Consider the following 16,748-nt stretch of genomic DNA (forward strand, 5'->3'; position numbering starts at 1 on the left):
TGAAATTAATTGTTGTATATGGAGTGAGATAAGGCTCCAGTGTAACAGTTTTAAAAGTGTGTAGCTAGTTAAGCCAATAATTTATATGTAATCTATCATTAAAAAAACCTGTATTCAACCACAACTTTCCTCAACACCTATATAGATATATATATGTATACACACATCCATATAATATTCTTATGCTAGTAACATATCAATATGATTATCCTGTAATATCTTATAAGGCAAATCTCTTCCCTTTCATATATATATATATATATATATTTTTTTTTTTTTGTTGTTTTTTGTTTGTTTTGTACTGTTGGATATTCTTGGAAATTTATTTTTCCATATGAGCTCCAATATCATTTTATTTAATTACAATTTATTGATATTTTAATTCAAGTTGCATTAAATTTATATATTAATTTATTATTATTATATAAGTTGTTACATAAGTCATCCAAAAAAATACAATGCATCTTCATTTCATTACATATTTTTCTGAGTCCTTCAAAATTATTTTATATTTTTTTCATATAGATCCTGTGACTTTCTTGTTAAATTTAGTACTAAAGATTTTATACTTTTGTTGCTCTTGCAAATATTTTTCTTTTTTCCCTTCAAATTATTTATTGCTAAAATAGAGAATAAATATTGATTTCTTCAAGCTATTTTTATATGCAGAACTTTATTCAATTATCTTATTTAATATAACAATTTTTAAACCTAGATTCTCTTGAGTTTTCAAAGAATAAAGTCATGTCATTCATTCATTACACAAAGTTTCGTATATTCTTTTCCATTCTTTATACAGGTAATTTCATTTTCTTGTCTAATTATTTACTACAACTTCCAAGGTAATGTTGAATGATACTGTGATTTCCTGTGCAATCTCCAATTGTAATTGAAATTGTTTTAATGTTTCAATATTTGGGATCATATTAGCTGCTGATTTTTCTTAGGTAATTGTCATTATATATCTGTAGTGTTCTTTTATTTCTGTTTTACCTAGAATCCCTTTTAGGAATATATGAAATGTGTCAAATGCCTTTTCTACCCATAATTATATGATTATATGATTTTCTCCCTCTGTTGATTGGTAAAAATGATTATTATCAGATTTCCTGAAATTGAATCACTCATATGCATATTTTTTGTATATGAGTGATTCAATTTCAGGAAATCTGATAACATAGTAATCTGTAATAATTCATATTCTTTGCATAAACCCTACTTGGGGCATGGGATATTAATTGTTTTACACCGGACTAGATTTTACTTAATATTTTCTTTAAAATTTTGCATTGAAATAATTTAAATTGGTCTCTTTTTGTTTGGTTTGATCTTTATTAGGTTTTGGTGTTAAAGTTTGCTGTCTTTTTCAAATCAACTGAAGAATTTTCCATGCGCTTTCACATTGTTGAATATTGTAAATAACTGAAAATATTTGTTCTTTAAAGGTTAGAGATTAGATTGAATTTGGCATGAGTCCATCTAATGCAGATTCTTTTAAAAATATTTTTCATCACCTTTCCAGTCTCCTTATAGGTAATTGATATATTCCAAAATTTCTATATACTTCTCTTAGGTCCAACTTGGAAATTTTGACTTTGCTATGAAACATTTTACTTCCTGTTCATTAAAAAGTTTATTGACATAGTTTCAATTATAAATTTTATCATGCAATGTAATAGCTGGTTATGTCTCTTTTCTCAACCTTTATCTTCTATATTTTTTGCTATCTAACCACTCCTTACTCAAAGGTTTTATCTGCTTTATTTGTATCTTCATAGACGTTTTTGATTTATTTATCCTCTCTAGTTTTAATTAATTTCTGCTTTGTTTTCTTTTCCAACTTTTTAAATAAATCTTGTTAAAGGGTATCTATGTTTCTTATAAGTTCTATGTTTATGTGCTTTTCCTCTTTAATAATGATAAAGGCATGAAAACTGTATTGTTTCCTAACTCAAGCTTCTTCTATGTCCCATGTATTCTGAGATGGTGTTTACTCATTTGTATGCTTTTCATATTATTTATATTCAGTTCTGCTTTCCTCTTTGATCCAGGGGTTATCTTAGGAACATATTTGTTAGTTTGAAATTGGTTAAGATTATTTGACATTTTTAAATTTATTGGAATATGGTCAGTATTTCTTATCTATAAGATCTTCATTAAGAAAAAGCCCACAAGATTTCCTTCTGGCCAACTATGTGATTTATCTTTGTTCTTACCCACGAACATACTAAAAAGTATAAATTTTCTAATTGAAGAATGTAAGGTTCTATATATATCTTTTAAATCAGTTTTCCTGATTTTTAAAAGTAAATTCTTCTTTGTATTTATGATTTCCATTTATATTTTTCCTGTTTTTAATATCAGTTGTTCTTTTCATTTCTCTTTTTAAATACTATTTTTTTGGTAACAGCTTTTTTGAAATATAATTCACATACTGTACAATATCACAAATTTAGGATGTCTGATTCAGTGGTTTTTCATATACTCACAGAGTTGGCCAATAGGCACATGAAAAGATGTTTCTTATTTTACATATTTAACTACTATCTTTTGGTATCTTCAGGTTTATAGGCATCATGTCTCTTCTAATTACATAATATTCCGCTTTACATATGTTACTGTATAAACCTTAGGCACCATGTGATCTGATAATATTATTGCCATCCTAGTGTTATTTTGTTTGCATTTATACATGTTTTTCGTGGATAAAAACTATATTCCCTCAAAAGAAATTGTCCTTCCTTAACTGTCTTCTTGCACCCACTGCACACACCAGAGCAAATTTAGAATATTTTTACTTCTCTGTTGACTCCTTCTAGGCTGAAACATTTAACACTGTATTCTTCCACCCACAACTCCTTATTTTGAAATCACTGCAATAAAAGTTATGGGTTTGTTGTGAGAATTAAATGAAAAATAAGTGCGTGAAACATTGCTTTTGATATGTAAGCAGTCAGTAAGTGTTTGCTATAATTATTACCATTAAGTCCACGATTTTCCACTTGGATTTATCTGTTAGTAATTGTGTTATAGGTCATTGGTCACCTTTATTGACTGTCCTATGTACCTTCCCATCTCCAGGTGTCTTGTGCTTTCTTTTCAGTTCTTATTTCATTTGGGGGAACATGAGTAATGTACTCGCAGATCCTTTGCCTAGCTTCAAAAGTCTTCCTTTAATGCTAACAGATGAATGAGAGTGATTCTTGGGTTGCTGTCCTTGAATTTCAGTCTCTCGTGTTTTTCCAATACCTTCTTGCTTCTGATGTTGCAGGTGAGAAATCATATGCAAATCTGATCACCTTTTCCTTTGCAGATAACTTATTCTTTGTATATGGAATAGTGTAATAGTTTTTTCTTTTTATCCTTGGCAATCAGACATTTTACCAGGATGTATCATGATTTTTTTCCCCTTGTATCTTTTCTCTATTACTAAAATGTTTTCTTTTTACCTGATTTTTCAAGCTATTAAAACAGGTCTCAACAGGATCTGTGCACTCTTTACATTTATCTACTGAATCCTTTACTTTTGGAATCTTTTAATTTTTAAAATGATTTTGTTAAGCAGTGTTTTCTTCAGCAAGACTTTTCTTTGTCCTGTGAATGCATCTTCTTAGGTATTCTGATTATAATTTTTGTTGAAGTCATCAGCTGTCTTCTCCAGTGGTTCTCTATCACTGGCATGTGCTTATTTTTATCTCCCTCTCATGGTTATTGGGTCCCTTTAAATTTAAATATCCTGTTAGGTTACTTGAAAATCATCTCTGTTGGAGCAGCCCAAGTGACGACTGTCTCACGTGGGTCAGATCCCCAGGATCTCCCGGGTCCTTACCCCAGCACTCTCAGAGGCTGTGTCCAGACTCTCACGCAATCTATCATTGAGAAAAACCACACCAATTCTCTATCTTGAGACTCTAACCAACACCTCATACCTGGCTGGCCTTTGGCTCAGAAGAGACAGTGAAGCTGGAGCTGGGAATGGAGGGGCAGTAAGCCATGTCTGAAGGCCATCTCCCCAGAGCATTGGTTTTCTAAATTTTATATCCCTGATCATATTTTAAGGCCATGACTATAGATTTACCTATGGGAATCTTTTGTTACTGTGGGATCACCAGTTTCAAGGGCCTGGGTTTCTTTAAAATATCTGAATTCCTAGATCTTTCCCATGTTATGGTTAATTGACATGTTTTTAGTTTTCAGTCTTCTTCTCTTTGCCTGTGCATGTAATGTTCATGTATATCTGGGACGGTGAAGGGTTTAGATTTTGTAAGTTTCATGAAGGAAACCTGTATCAGACCAGAAGCCTATATTTGCTTACTGGTGGCTCTCAGCCTGCAGGTGGAGACTGGGGTATGAGGACAGCCTTGCTCTGTTCCTTTCAGAGCTGGGTAGCTTCTGTGACATTATTTTTATGAGAAGGAATTCATCTTGTCCACTATTTCTCATAAATTGAGGAGCAAGAATTCCTTAGTTCTGCTTCTGGTGTTCTCCTAGGCCTTTCCTCTCAGGGATTTTGGGAAATATCTGGCAGAGAATTCTGGAATTAAATCCCTAATGAGTGAATTCTAGCTCATCAGAAAATGTTTGTGATTTCTATACACGTTAAGTAGAACACAAATTCTATGAAGATAGAAAGATTCTTTTCGTCTCCATTATTTCCCCAGCATCCAAGATAATGTCTGGCATAAAGTAAATGCCAATAAATACATGTTGAGTGTAAAGTTGGATTCAGTAATTGACTGAAAAAATTGCATATTGTTTTGCTCTTCTCATTCTGGGATATAAATATGACCCAGGCATGGCCCCAAACAGTGTATAAATCATTCACAAAGCCTGGTATCTCATCTCTGTCTTTGTTTTCCTCTTCAAATAAATTATCTGAAGTAAAAAGTAATTCTTTAACATGAGGTTGAACTTTAATAATATAACGTTTTTCATGTTCTTTCTTTATATCAAAGAGCCTTATTAATGACAGTTTTAAAGAGATCTACCACACATGGATTTATTAAAATAGAACATTTGTTATTAAAATATTTTTTCTCACTTTTCTCTGGAAGAGCTATTGCATGTAGCACAGTTAGGGGCCGTCAGCCAGGGGAAGGCTCCTCTGTTTGAGGTGCTGCCTGTTTTGTTTGCTCACTGTGGCATCAGGAAAGTGTAATTGTCTTTGGGAGTCCACTCAGTCAGGTCCAGACAACACCTGAAGAGGCTGTTTAACTCCATACTTTATAATGACAACCAAATAAGATGGGTATTATCAGGTCACAGGGTGAGCTGAAGATTATATAATTAATTTAAGAATAAAAATATATGTGTTCTCATATGGCAAAATATTACAAATGAAATAGATTAGAATTCTGGCATTAAATTTCAATTTCTCCTATAAAAAGTACTTCAGTGGCTAATATGATCTTGCATTTCCACTCCTGGGCATATATATGGAGCAAACTATAATTAGAAAAGATACATGCACCCCAGTGTTTATTGCAGCACTATTTACAGTAGCCAAGACATGGAAACAACCTAAACGTCCATCGACAGATGAATGGGTAAAGAAGATGTGGTACATATATACAATGGAATACTACTCAGCCATAAAAAAGAATGAAATAATGCCATTTGTAGCAACATGGATGGACCTAGAGATTATCATACTAAGTGAAGTATGCCAGACAGAGAAATACAAATATCATATGATATCACTTATATGTGGAATATAAAATATGACAAAATGAACTTATCTACAAAACGGAAACAGACTCACAGACATAGAGAACAGACTTGTGGTTGCCAAGGGGGAGCAGGGTGGGGAGGAATGGATGGAGAGTTTGGGTTTAGCAGATGCAAACTACTACATAGAGAATGGGTAAACAACAAGGTCCTACTGTATAGCACAGGGAACTATATTCGATATCATGTGATAAACTATAATGGAAAAGAATATAAAAAAGAATGTATATATATATATTTATAACCCATCACTTTTTTGTACAGTAAAAATTAACACAACATTGTAAATCAACTATACTTCAATAAAATAAATTTTAAAAAACAAACAAAAAAAAGTACGTTAGTGGCTAAGTGAAACGTAAGGGCAGTCCTTTGTAATCCAGGTTCTGCGGGGTCTGCCGACCTTGTCCTTGTCACATTACACACATCCCTTCCTGCTTCAGGGCCTCCAGTAACAGCCGCCTAGACTTCACAGTCAGCAAAAGGGCTCAAGGTTCTCCTTTACACAGTCAGCATTCAAATGCATCTCTATAGACCAGCTATCCCAGTCCCTCACAGTACACAACTTGACGCAATTCCTTCTGTATTTACCACATTGAAGAATGCCGCTTCCTTTGTCCTATAACATGTTCTCTCTCTTTGTAGGGCACTATTTCTCTCTGACATCAGCGTCTGTGTCCTTCCACAGAATATCCAGTCATTTCCACGTCCCAGTTTCTGAATTATGTTGTGGTAGTCTGAAGATTTTGTGCTAGCTCTCTCTTCAGAAGAAAAAAATAAATTCCAGATTGAGTATGACAAAACCCATATCTCCCCCACTAACATCAAACACTTCCTCAGACTGTGGTTTTTACTTTTTTAGCCATCAACCGCATAGTTGCAGGCTACAGTGCACTGTTTTTTTCCAGAATACAAGTCTGCAGTTGATAAGAGCTAACATTTTTTTTTGAACAAATACCATGTGCAAGGCCCTATAATAAATGTTTACAACTGTAAATTCATTTAATTCCTACACCAACTCTCTATCAATTAGATTTTGTTATTATGTCCATTTTTGTAGATGAGGAACCCGGGGTGGAGACAAATTAAATAACTTGTCCAACTCACAGTTTTAGTAAAAAGAGGAACTGGAATTGAAATTCAAGCAATCAGGCTCCTGAGTTTGCACTTATGACCATTACACTCCGACGCCTCTCAAGACCTTGAATTTCCACTCTTTCTGGAGTTAAAAGTAAAGTGCAATATCTGTCCTGTCAATGGTAATGATATATTTAGACAAAGAACATGGAATCAGGCTGGAGTCCTCAATCCTAGTTGAAAACGATCCGAAATTGCACAGACCTGGGTCTGAACATGTTATCACCTGGGTCTTATGGCTGATGACTGTATCCTGAAAATTGCTTTTTAGCCAGACCATAAGTGCCTCACGAGGAAGGTACAAGTGAGCAGAGAATCAACACACAATCTACACAATCCAGTCTCCCATTTACTCAAGCCTATGCAGAGCTATGCATCCTTTGGTTCTCAGATTTTTCAGCCACGACCCATACAACTGATATCCTGCCCGCCTGCAACAGGGTCATCTATTCTGCATTATTTGATGTCCTTCCTGAGGCAGAGTCTGCTGCGTGTCTTCCGATATTCACTCTCCCTTCCTGAGCAAAAGTGGGGCTCAGCCAAGCTAGTTTCCAGCTCCACTTCTTCGTAGGAGCGATCAGGGGACCGGGTTCCTGTCAATAAGACACGAGCAGGTGTGTTCAGGGTGTGGAATGAGGCTATTCTCCTTGTTCCCCCTCTTGCCGGATGGTGGATGTTAGGATTGCAGGTCTGGCAGCCATCCTAGACCATGAAGAAATGGGGCATCCTCCACGGATGGCTGGAAGGAGGCTGGATCTGAGGACAACCTTGAGGGACTGCTCTGCTGGCCGTGGACACCACATGTCCAGGCTTTTTAAATGTAAAAGAAAGAAACTTCTGTCTTGATGCAGCAACTCTTATTTTGGGTTTCATTGCATCATACCAGCTGAACTTAACTGATTCATTCTAAGTATCAATAGAAGTGATGAGTTTGGAGCAATAGAAAAATAAAAGGACAATAGAAAATCAGGTAAACAGGTTAAGAGTAATTTCCACGTGCTGTGGTTTAAAGTAGAGTTAGTTGCTTAATCTTGGAATAGAAATTTGTTTATTTTACTTGTATTGCTTTTCAAAGAAAATAGTATTTATCAAAGACATGTCTTCCGGACATTATCCACCAGAAAGAAAGTATAGTGATCAAGGCTACATTAGAATAACTCAGCATAAAAGAAGTACTTTTTCAACAAAAAGATATTCTTTTGTTCTCTTACAGGTAGGTATCTTTCACTTCTCTTAGGAAACTTCTTTGCGTTATTGTTGCTTTAACATAGGACGTGTGGAATTTGGCTATTTTAAAATATTTTAGATAGGTTTTGTTATTTTTTAATTTTTTCTTTATTTTTAAAAACACAATATTGGTACTAATATTTAAGCAAAACTTTCCTTACCTTCTCTTCTTTCCTCTCTCTTCCTCCTAAATCCCTTATGGATTTGTTGTTCCCTAAACGTGAGCCAACTGAGATCTGAATACTAACTAGCGAGCAAAAGTCTTTTGTTGTTCTCACAAGTTGTTGCTCGTGTGACCTATTCATCCCCATTTTTACCAACACCTTACCCCAGACACTGAAGTTGTTGCCACCTTCGGCACGACTGGCTAGTTGGATCCAGGAGCCACTAAACATGACCTCCTGTCCTGACTCTACCACTGAGGACCATGAGTAATGGTAGTTGCTGACATTGTTGAGCACCCCTGGGTGCCAGGCACTTGTCTGCACACTCTGTGGGTTTTAGCTCATTGAGTCCACACAGCAACCCATCAAGATGAGTATTATCACTTCCAGGTTACATATTAGGAAAGTGAGTCAGAGATTAAATCATTTGCTCAAGTTTTTACAGTTAGAAAGTAAAGAAGCTAGACTTACACTCAACCCATCTGGTCCAGATCCTGCATTCATCACCTCTACTTCGGACCTCAAGGTATATAACCTCTATAAGACCGTTTACTCATCTCTTAAATAAGGAGGGCTCTTAGCCAGTCCTTGTGATAGCTTATATTTCAGAGTTTGTTATTAACACCGTGTAGCTAGACTGTTATTGGGTATGACCTGGTTTTGATCTCATATAACTAACGATTTTCCAATACCTCCCAGTGAACCAGCCAGGTATTTTGTGAAAATAAGATTTCCTTAAAAAAAGATTTCCTGAGGCCACTGAAAGCCTTCAGCTCTCTGATACAGGTCACTAGCCGGCCTGGAACATCTAGAACAAGTTCTAAATCATCAGCAAAACGGACTATGAATTCAGACACCAGACACATTTATCTCCATATGCTATCTTTTAAAAAAATACATCTTTTTTGTAATATAATTGCTTTACAATATTGTTACTTTCTGCTGTAAAACAAAGTGAATCAGTTAAATGCATACATATATCCCCATATCACCTCCCTCTTGAGCCTCCCTCCCACCTTCACTATCCCACCCCTCTAGGTCATCGCAAAGCAACAAGCCCATACCCTGTGCTATGCTGCTGCTTCCCACTGGCTATGTATTTTACATTTGGTAGTGTATATATGTCCATGCAACTTTCTCACTACATCCCAGCCTCCCCTTCCCCCCCCTGTGTTCTCAAGTCCATTCTCAATATCTGCATCTTTATTTCTGCCCTACCCTAAGTTCATCAGTACCATTTTTCTAAACTCCATATATATGCGTTAGCATATGGTACTTGTTTTTCTCTTTCTGACTTACTTCACTCTGTATGACAGACTCTAGGTCTATTGACTTACTACAAATTACTCAATTTCGTTCCTTTTTATGGCTGAGTAATATTCCATTGTATATTTGTGCCACATCTTCTTTACCCATTCATCTGTCGATGGATGGACACTTAGGCTGCTTCCATGTCCAGGCTATTGTAAATAGAGCTGCAATGAACATTGTGGTAAATGACTCTTTTTGAATTATGGTTTCTCAGGGTATATGCCCAGTAGTGGTTTTGCTGGGTCATATGGTAGTTCTATTTTTTGTTTTTTAAGGAATCTCCATACTGTTCTCCATAGTGGCTGTATCAATTTACATTCCCACCAACAGTGAAGGAGGGTTCGCTTTTCGCACACCATCTCCAGCATTTATTGTTTGTAGACTTTTTGATGATGGCCATTCTGACCTGTGTGAGGTGATACCTCATTTTGCTTTTGATTTGCATTTCTCTAATGACTAATGATGTTGAGCATCTTTTCATGTGTTTGTTGGCCATCTTTATGTCTTCTTTGGAGAAATGTCTATTTAGGTCTTCTGCCCATTTTATGATCGGTTGTTTGTTTTTATGTTACGGAGCTGCATGAGCTGCTTGTATATTTTGGAGATTAATCTTTGTCAGATGATTCATTTGCAAATATTTTCTTCCATTCTGTGGGTTGTCTTTTTGTCTTGTTTATGGTGTCCTTTGCTGTGAAAAACCTTTTAAGTTTCATAGGTCTCATTTATTTTTGTTTTTATTTCCATTTCTCTAGGAGGTGGGTCAAAAAAGGATCTTGCTGTGATTTATGTCATAGAGTATTGTTCTGCCTGTGTTTTCCACTAAGAGTTTTTTTTGGGGCCACTCGGTGTGGCATGCAGGACCTTAGTTCTCCGAACAGGGATCGATCCCATGCCCCCTGCATTGGGAGCATGGAGTCTTAGCCAATGGACTGCCAGGGAAGTCCCCCTCTAAGAGTTTTATAGTGTCTGGCCTTACATGTAGGTCTTTAATCCATTTTGAGTTTTTTTTTGTGTATGGTGTTAGGAAGTGTTCTAATTTCATTATTTTACATCTAGCTGTCCAGTTTTCCCAGCACCACTTATTGAAAAGGCTGTCCTTTCTCCATTGTATATTTTTGCCTCCTTTATCAAAGATAAGGTGACCATATGTGTGTGGGTTTATCTCTGGGACGTCTATCCTATTGCGTTGATCTATCTTTCTGTTTTTGTGTGAGTACCATACTGTCTTGATTACGGTAGCTTTGTAGTATAGTCTGAAGTCAGGGAGCCTGATTCCTCCAGCTCCATTTTTCTTTCTCAAGATTGCTTTGGCTCTTCGGGGTCTTTTGTGTTTCCATTCAAATTGTGAAATGTTTTGTTCTAGTTCTGTGAAAAATGCCATTGGTAGTTTCATAGGGATAGCATTGAATCTGTAGATTGCTTTGGGGAGTATAGTCAGTGTCACAGTGTTCATTCTTCCAATCCAAGAACGTGATATATCTGTCCATCTGTTTGTATCATCATTAATTTCTTTCGTCAGTGTCTTATAGTTTTCTGCATACAGGTCTTTTGTCTCCTTAGGTAGGTTTATTCCTAGATATTTTACTCTTTTTGTTGCAATGGTAAATGTGAGTGTTTCTTTAATTTCTCTTTCAGATTTTTCACGATTGGTGTATAGGAATGCAAGAGATTTCTGTGTATTAATTTTGTATCCTGCTACTTTACCAAATTCATTGATTGGCTCTAGCAGTTTTCTGGTGACATCTCTAGGATTTTCTATATATAGTATCATGTCATCTGCAATCAGTGACAGTTTTACTCTTCTTTTCCAATTTGGATTCCTTTTATTTCTTTTTCTTCTCTGATTGCTGTAGCTAAAACTTCCAAAACTATGTTGAATAATAGTGGTGAGATTGGGCAACCTTGTCTTGTTCCTTATCTTAGTGGAAATGCTTTCAATGTTTCACCATTGAGAACGATGTTGACTGTGGGTTTGTCATATATGGCCTTTATTATTTTGAGGTAGGTTCCTTCTATGCCCACTTTCTGGAGAGTTTTTTTCATAAATGGGTGTTGAATTTTGTCAGAAGCTTTTCTTCATCTATTGAGATTATCATATGCTTTTTATCCTTCAATTTGTTAATATAGTGTATCATATTGATTGATTTGCATATATTGAAGAAACCTTTCATTTCTGGGATAAACCCCACTTGATCATGGTTTATGATCCTTTTAATCAGGATCTATTGGATTCTGTTTGCTAGTATTTTGTTGAGGATTTTTGCATCTATGTTCATCAGTGATACTGGCCTGTAATTTTCTTTTTTTGTGACATCTTTGTCTAGTTTTTGGTATCACGGTAATGGTGGTCATGTAGAATGAGTTTGGGAGTGTTCCTCCCTCTACTATATTTTGGAAGAGTTTGAGAAGGATAGGTGTTAGCTCTTCTCTAAATCTTTGATAGAATTCACCTGTGAAGCCATCTGGTTCTGGGCTTCTGTTTGTTGGAAGATTTTTAATCACAGTTTCAATTTCAGTGCTTGTGATTGGTCTGTTCATATTTTCTATTTCTTCCTGGTTCAGTCTCGGAAGGCTGTACTTTTCTAAGAATTTGTCCATTTCTTTCAGGTTGTGCATTTTATTGGCATATAGTTGCTTGTAGTGGTCTCTCATATCCTTTGTATTTCTGCAGTGTCAGTTGTTACTTCTGCTTTTTCATTTCTAATTCTGTTGAATTGAGTCTTCTCCCATTTTCTCTCGATGAGTATGGCTAATGGTTTATCAATTTTGTTTATCTTCTCAAAGAACCAGCTTTTAGTTTTATTGATGTTTGCTATTGTTTTCTTCATTTCTTTTTCATTTATTTCTGATCTGATCTTTATGATTTCTTTCCTTCTGGTAATTTTGGTTTTTTTTTTGTTCTTTCTGTAATTGCTGTAGGTGTAAGGTTAGGTTGTGAATTTGAGACTTTTCTTGTTTCTTGAGGTAGGATTGTATTGCTATAAACTTCCCTCGTAGAACTGCGTTTGCTGCATCCCATAGGTTTTGGGTCATCATGTTTCATTGTAATTTGTTTCTAGATATTTTTTGATTTCCTCTTTGATTTCTTCAGTGATCTCTTGGTTATTTAGTAGCATTTTGGTTAGCCTCCATGTATTTGTATTTCTTACAGTTTTTTTCCTATAATTGATATCTAGTCTCATAGAGTTGTGGTTGGAAAAGATGCTTGATGTGATTTCAATTTTTTTAATGTACTTAGGCTTAATTCGTGACCCATGATTTGTGATCTATCCTGGAGAATGTTCCATGTGCACTTAAGAAGAAAGTGTATTCTGTTGTTTTTGAATGGAATGTCCTATAAATATCAATTAAGTTCATTAGGTCTAATGTGTCTTTTAAAGCTTGTGTTTCCTTATTTATTTTCTGTTTGGATGATCTGCCCCTTGGGGTAAGTGGGGTGTTAAAGTCCCTACTGTTATTGTGTTGCTGTTGATTTCCCCTTTTATGGCTGTTAGCATTTGCCTGTGTATTGTGTTGCTCCTATGTTGGGTGGTTAAATATAATTGTTATGTCTTCTTCTTGGGTTGATCCCTTGATCGTTATGTAGTGTGCTTCCTTGTCTCTTGTAATAGTCTTTATTTTAAAGTTGATTTTGTCTGATAAGAGTATTGCTACTCCAGCTTCCTTTTGATTTCTATTTGCATGGAATATCTTTTTCCATCCCCTCACTTTCAGTCTGTATGTGTCCCTAGGTCTTAAGCAGGTCTCTTGTAGACAGCTTATATATGGGTCTTGTTTTTGTATCTATTCAGCCAATCTGTGTCTTTTGGTTGGAGCCTTTAATCCATTCACATTTAAGGTAATTATCAATATGTATGTTCCTGTTACCTTTTTCTCAGTTGTTTTGAATTTGTTTTTGTCAGTCTTTTCCTCCTCTTGTGTTTCCTGCCTAGAGAAGTTCCTTTAGCATTTGCTATAGAGCTGGTTTGGTGGTGCTGAATTCTCTTAGCTTTTGCTTCTCTGTAAAGCTTTTGATTTCTCTGTCAAATATGAATGAGGTCCTTTCTGGGTAGAGTAATCTTGGTTGTATGTTTTTCCCTTTCATCATTTAAAATATATCCTGCTACTCCCTTCTGGCCTGCAGAGTTTCTGCTGAAAACTCAGCTGATAATATTATGGGGATTTCCTTGTATGTTATTCATTGCTTTTCTCTTGCTGCTTTTAATATTTTTTTGTAATTAATTTTTGAGAGTTTGATTAATATGTGTCTCAGCATGTTTGTCCTTGGGTTTATCCTGTATGGGACTCTCTCCGCTTCCTGGACTTGATTGACTATTTCCTTTCCCATGTTAGGGAAGTTTTTGACTATAATCTCTTCAAATATTTTCTCAGACCCTTTCTTTTTCTCTTCTTCTTCTGGGACCCCTATAATTTGAATGTTGGTGCCTTTAATGTTGTCCCAGAGTCTCTGAGACTGTCCTCAATTCTTTGCATTCTTTTTTCTTTATTCTGCTCCATGGCAGTTATCTTCCACCATTCTATCTTCTATCTTGAGCTTATCTAACAGATAAGCTCACTTATCTGTTCTTCTGCCTCAGTTATTCTGCTATTGATTCCTGTAGAGTATTTTTAATTTCAGTTATTGTGTTCCTCATTGTTTGTTTGCTCTTTATTTCTTCTAGTCCTTGTTAAATATTTTTTGTATTTTCTCCATTCTATTTCCAAGATTTTGGATCATCTTTACTATCATTACTCTGAACTCTTTTTCAGGTAGACTGCCTATTTCTTCTTCATTTGTTTGGTCTGGTGGGTTTTTACCTTGCTCCTTCAGCTACTGCGTATTTCTCCATCTTCTCATTTTGTTTAACTTACTGTGTTTGGTGTCTCCTTTCTGTAGGTGCAGGTTCGTAGTTTCACTTACTTCTGTTTTCTGTCCCCACTGGCTGAGGTTGGTCCAGTGGCTACTGTACGCTTTCTGGCTGGTGGAACTGGTGCCTGTGTTCTGGTGGGTGGAGCATGATCTTGTCACTCTGGTGGGCGGAGCAGCATCTGGTGTTGTGTTTTGGGGTGTCTGTGAGCTTTGTATGACTTTAGGCAGCCTATCTGCTAATGTGTGGAGTTGTGTTCCTGTCTTGCTAGTTGTTTGGTGTGAGACATCCAACAATGGAGGCATCCGGCAATGCAGCTTGGGTGGAGCTGTGTCTTAGTGTTGAGACGGACACCTCTGGGAGAGCTGTCACTGATTAAGAGTTCCATGGGGCTGGGAGTTCTCTGGTGGTCCAATGTCCTGGACTCAGTTCTCCCACCTCGGAGGCTCAGGCCCAACCCACGGCCAGAGCACCAAGACTCTGCAAGCCACAGTGGGTGGGGAAGAAAAGGAAGAATAAACAGAAAAAAAAGAAAAGAAAGAAAGAAAGAAAAAAAGAAAAGAAAACCCCAAAACAAAAAACAAAAATCCAAACAAATGAACAGACGAAACCGCAAGACAAATGATAAAAAGAAAACTAAACAGACAATAATATCACACAGAGAAACATACATTCATGCACTCACAGAAAGAAAAGAAAAGATAAAAGAAAAAAAGAGAAAACAAAGTAGAAGAGAGCAAACCAATAAAGAAACCCAAAAATGAAAACAAACACTAAATGCTGAACTAACAAAAACATAAAACCAGAAACAACTCAAATACAGAAAGCAAACTAAAAAACAGGCAATGAAAGCATAAAACAAACACACAAGAACAATCAAAAAAATAAAGGTAAAGACAAAAGAAAGATGAAAACAAAAGGAAAAAGTACAAAACAATGAAGTAGTACATTAAAAGCAGAAAAATGGGAAATATAGTTAAAATGAAAAAAAAGCAAAACAAATAAAAAAACAAACTCGAGGAAAAAACGCAGTATAACAAAAAAGTCCAGCAGAAATAGGAAAAGAAAGTGAAATAAAAAATATGTTAAAAATAAAAGCATAAAATGAAAAGAAAAAGTAAATAAAAAATTAAAAGAATAATTAAAAAAAAAAAAACAACCAAAAGAAAGCAGTGGTATTTTCCTGTGGCTTTAACTGTCAGTGTCCTTGCCCTCATAGTGAGCCCCAGCCAACCCCTGCCTGCCCAGAATGCCCTCCAGTAATTATAGGTAGGTCTCTGGACCTGCTGTGACCACTGAGGGGGCCGTTCACACTCTCATCTGGCGTTACTCCCGTGTGTACTTGCCCCCAGAGTCCACAGTTGCCCCCAAAGTCTGCAGCCTCAGTTGTAGGAACACTCGTTGTATGTTCAGGTGTTCCACTAGTGCCTGGTTCACCCAGTTGATTGTGCTTGTGGGGATTTAATCTGCTGCTCCTGAGGCCGCACAGGGATATCTCCCTTTCCTTTCTTCGGTAGCACAGTCACTGGGGTTCAGCTTTGGTGGCGGCCCTGCCTCTGTGTGTGGGCCGCTGTCAGGTGTCTCTTCCCCACGCAGGCAAGAGGGGGTGAAAGCAGCAGCTGATTAGGGCTCACTTGCTCATTCAGGCCGGGGGAGGGAGGGATATGGCAGTCACAATTGGGATGTGCAGGGAGTGCCTGTGGCGGCAGAGGCCGACGTGAAGTTGCAAGAGCCTGGGGCGGGCCGTGTGTTCTCCTGGGAAAGTTGGCCCCGGACCGTGGGACCCTGTCCGTGGCGGGCTGCACAGGCTGCTGGAAAGGTGTGGGCGGTGACCTGCCTTGCACACACGATCCTTGAGGACATCGGCGACAGCCTCTGGGGTCCAAGATAACAGCTATAGCTTGTGCTCGTGCTTGCGTAGGTGTGTCCTTGTTGTCTGTGAGTGCACAGAAAAGGAAACCCCTATGGTGGGCTGCCCCTCCAACACCCCGCAACAATGGTCTCCTGCCCCTTCGGCAGCTCCAGACATTTTCCCGGACTCCCTCCCGGCTAGCTGTGGCGCACTAGCCCCCTTCAGGCTGTGTTCACGCAGCCAACCGCAGTCCTCTCCCTGGGATCCGACCTCCGAAGCCCAAGCCTCAGCTCCCAGCCCCGTCCGCCCTGGTGGTTGAGCAGACAAGACTCTCGGGCTGGTGAGTGCCGGTCGGCACCGATCCTCTGTGCGGGAATCTCTCTGGTTTGCCCTTTGCACCCCTGTTGCTGCGCTGTCCTCCAAGGCTCTGAAACTACCCTCCCCCTGTCCTCCACCAGTAAAGGCCCTTCCGAGTGTGCAGAA

The 16,748-nt window shown here is 37.3% G+C and overlaps 1 protein-coding gene across 7 annotated transcripts in view; it reads left to right on the forward strand.

Moving 5' to 3' along the window:
* Positions 1-16,748, forward strand: part of MARCHF1 (membrane associated ring-CH-type finger 1) — a gene marked incomplete at its 3' end in the record, with an annotated part of 840,798 nt that overhangs the window by 49,129 nt on the left and 774,921 nt on the right. The gene's annotated exons all lie outside the window — the stretch shown is intronic.

Source organism: Stenella coeruleoalba, assembly GCF_951394435.1.
Source record: "Stenella coeruleoalba genome assembly, chromosome: 4".
NCBI classification, from domain to species: domain Eukaryota; kingdom Metazoa; phylum Chordata; class Mammalia; order Artiodactyla; family Delphinidae; genus Stenella; species Stenella coeruleoalba.